This window comes from Pseudopipra pipra, chromosome 5, assembly GCF_036250125.1.
Source record: "Pseudopipra pipra isolate bDixPip1 chromosome 5, bDixPip1.hap1, whole genome shotgun sequence".
NCBI classification, from domain to species: Eukaryota; Metazoa; Chordata; class Aves; order Passeriformes; family Pipridae; genus Pseudopipra; species Pseudopipra pipra.
In genome coordinates, this window is record NC_087553.1 from 35,494,878 (window position 1) to 35,498,844 (window position 3,967).

Sequence of the window (3,967 nt, forward strand, 5' to 3'; positions counted from 1 at the left end):
AATTTCAGTGGAAGAATTATAGCATCAAAATTAATCCAGAAGCCCTTCTCCCTACTTCCAGCTCTAAGTTAGAGCCCAGGTCTGTCAGTCTGCTGCACCAAACAGCACCAACATCAGCTCAGGACCTGATGAATCCTGCCTGAGCGTGCATGTCATCAGCAAATTTTGAGGACTGCTTAATGTTGGAGCAGTGCTCATATTATTACAGTGCAGGCAGTTCTCAGATAATCCTCATTTTCAACTGGGTTATACACAGCTTTTCTCTTTTTCTAAAGGAAACGGGAAACAGGACCATGAAAACACTCACAAACTACAAAATATTTGCCAACCACATTTCTTTCTAGAATTAGAGGAAGAAGAGTTGTAGGTGTTGCTCACAGATTTTAGCCAAGTGACCTTCGAGATCAGAATCGAACACAACTGTTCAAGAAGCTGAAAGATGCAGAACCTCATCTTTGCAGAACTACTACCTCCTGTGAGCCTCTAACTTCTCTAAAGAAGCCCCTGAGCTTTCCAAACATTGCTGCAGCAATATGATAATAAAGCTACTGGGGAAGGTCTTTTCCAGAGACAATATGGACATCCATATCTGACGTGGCAGGATTACATACAATAAAATTTAATTGGGGGCTGAAGACTCAATCAAGCATCGCATGACCAATCCCCCCAAAAAGTACTCCTATGACATTTTACATAAATAGTCTGGTAATGCTTATACACTGGTTTTCTTCCTTCTCACAAATCATCTCAATTTTTAAGCTTTGAACTTGCTAAAACTTGCATATATAAAGTATGCCTGTGCACAGGTACTTCTACTGGTTCAAAAGGATGTGAAAATAAACTTGGTTGCATCTTACCCTAATATCTTATAACACTGATTTCTTTTTAATGAGTCTAAAATTTGTTATTTAAAAAGTGAAGGGTCTTATCATGTGTTCAGCAAAATCTTCTGTCTGACTTTATTTCTAACTAGATGGATGGGCAAAATTTTTTAAAATATAATTAGGTTCCAGAGGAAGAATTCTTCACAGTCACCTTGCACTTTCTACCTATCAATAATTGCCGTACTCAGAAGGTAGATACCTTACCTTATCTTACCTATTCAGGAAGAGCTGATTGGCATTCAAGACCATCAAGAAAAACACTGCAGTTATTGTAAGTACATTCCCTAATCCTATGTGCCACATGTACAAAATGTTCACAAAATGTCCACAAATGTTCACAAAATGTCCTTTGAGTTCATTTAATCCGTGACTTTGAGCTCCATCTGCTACAATGCTCACTTAGGACAGGAGAGGTGATGTGTTGTGTGGAGCTACTGGGCACCACAGCCAGATCAGGTCAGGTCACTGCTGCACTTGCACTGCTTCTCGTAAGGCTCAGGGGTCAGGTGGTACCTGTTATAGTAATTCCTGTAACATACATCTCAAATCATGGCTTACAAAAATTTAAAGGTATTTCCATTACAAACTCTGCCCCTAGTTCTTTTGGGCTAGGTTATAGGATTTAACATTGCAACGAACTCCTCCCCTTGCTCCCAGCAACTACTACTTAACAGTAGTAGTTATCTTACTTACTGATTGGCAGTCAAGACCATAGAAAAAACACTTCAGTTATTGTGAGAGCAATTTCAAGCTCCTAATTCTGGACATCATGGCCAAATAAACCAGAAAACATTACTGTACTTGATATGCCATAGTGTGTGAACAGGGTGTGGGCTCTGGCTCTCAAGCACACTGCAAGTTGTGTGAATTGGTGTATCCATTGTAATCACAGCAAAAAGCAATTTTCCAGCACTTTTCATTTAAACAAAAATTCCTCTGAGAAAGCGGTTTTGGGGGTGGGGCAGAAAATCTCCCAAGAATTACTGAGATGAAAGGATCAACCAGGAAGCTTCTGCCACAGGAGAAAGAAGGCAGGGCTAGTGGGGAGGGCAGTGGGCAGCCTTTGGGGCTGGGACAGCATCTGAGACACAGGCTCACTGCAGTTAAGCCTCAACATTAGCTAGGCTAGTCCTTCTTTCAGCTTAAAGCTGTGCCCTTGCCCTTGTTTACCCTCAGCAGTGGTAACCCCTCCTTTTGAAAGCAAAGGAACAGTTTCAGATACCAGAGGATTTGGAGCAGAGGATCTGGATATTTTAATGTTGTTCAGGCTTCAGTCATCATGAATATCACTTTACAGCTCAGCGCATAAACAGTCCATTTCTGAAGAATGAGAAAATGAATATAATGTAACTACACTTTAGGCCTTCTGGCCCAAATCTCTTCCTAGTGAAACTCCAGGGGCTTCAGTGGAGTTGTGATAAGAATGAACTTAGCTGTCTAGCTGTACTTTATAATACACTATTTCTGATTAAAAGAGAGATTGCATGAAGTTAAAGATTTCTTTCTCTAAGTATTAAACCCAAATTACACTTAAACTTATTCATGTAACCAAGTGCATTTTTTATAAACAATAAAACTTTTTATAGATGGAAAAAAATGGGCAACAAAAAGCATTAACAAAAATAGGATTATTCATTTTATAAATACAAACGTAAGGAATTATGGTATTGTTGAAATGACGTATTAAATCAAGACTATACACCAAAATACATGCTTCTTTTTTTCTCATAGGCCTTATCTTCAACAGAAAAGAGAGTGATGGGGACATGGGTTGTGGGAGGCAAACATGGCCCGGCCACCCCTCAGAGCAGATCACTTCTGCTTGAGAAGTCCAGTTTCATGAGCACTTTTCTAAAAGGAGCTTTGACTGTCCTGCTTATTAGGAAGTTTAGAAATAACAAGTTTCACATTTCAAAGTTCAGTCATTTTTGTATTTCACCCAGACAATAAACATGTGAGAAATTTGTACCCTGTGAAACATGTGCGTTTCAGGCACTGGTAGGATACAGCTGTCTCAGTCCTTGTTTACTTGGTTTCTCCTCTACTTCATGCTCAGTGTAAGGATTTTAGAGTTATTAAACTTTTTCCCAGTTGCCCAGAGATACCATCCCTTTACTTCAAACTGAGTAGCTGCATATACAACTGTGTGACAACTGCCCTCCCCACTTTTTGTGCTTACCTTTTTGGTTTCAGTAGGAGCTCTCTTTTGCCTGTCAGCAGGTATGTCTTCCAGAGGGAATTCCCAATATAAAACAGTCACTGTCGCCCAGACTCAGTGTCAATCCACCTGTATTTCCAGCAATGAAACAGTATCAGCTTAGTGAGGTGTACCCTTTCCCTGAATATAATGTAACTACATTGTTACATCACCTGCTTGATGTGCCTTCCTTGGCCAGTTGCACAACAGGAACAGAGTCGTGCACTATGCTGTGACCAGGTAAGCAGTCTCATAGAGTTTGCAAGGAAGATGAGGGTTAATGTTTAAACTCAGAATGAGGTGCAGAAAAATCCCCATTTAATCATGCAGGGATTATGAGCTCAACTCTTATTGTTTAGGTGCTGCATAAATCTTCACTACTGACTGAGGTCCTGAAAGTGCCCAAGAGGATGGTGCTCATCCACTTGCAGAAGTTTTATACTTAGAAATTCACATTTGTGAATTCATAGCATTATCTATAACCTGAGAAAAAGAGGATCAAAGGGCTTCCAGGTGCTCACTCAAGGCACAACTTTAATGAAACGTAGGAGTCTTAGGATAAAAATGATAGCTGCCAATAGGTATGCACCCAGAGAAGAAGGGAGTTTGGTGATTTGCTCCTAATAACAGCTTGATACTATCCAACAGAGAGAGAATCATGGCAGTGAGGACAAAAGCAAAGGCAGCCACTTCCCAGATGACTGACCGACTCGATTACAGCCTACTGGAAAGGCTTTTAATGTTTTTAAAGCTTTTTCAAGTCACTGAGATAATGTAGTTAAATCTGAGAAAGAATTTTTACTGTGATGTGATCTCTACTATCTATACAGGTGATTACAACAAATCTATGCATAAGCATTAACTTTGAGGAAGGGATTTCAGATTT

At 39.9% G+C, this 3,967-nt stretch overlaps 1 long non-coding RNA gene across 1 annotated transcript; it reads right to left on the reverse strand.

Moving 5' to 3' along the window:
* Positions 1 to 2,113: 2,113 nt before the first annotated feature.
* On the reverse strand, positions 2,114 to 3,221 carry LOC135414611 (uncharacterized). The gene is made up of 2 exons (XR_010430743.1): positions 3,064 to 3,221; positions 2,114 to 2,204 (listed from the first exon to the last, which is right to left on the reverse strand). It is a non-coding gene; the product is annotated as an uncharacterized LOC135414611 (long non-coding RNA).
* Between the last annotated feature and the right edge of the window lie 746 nt (positions 3,222 to 3,967).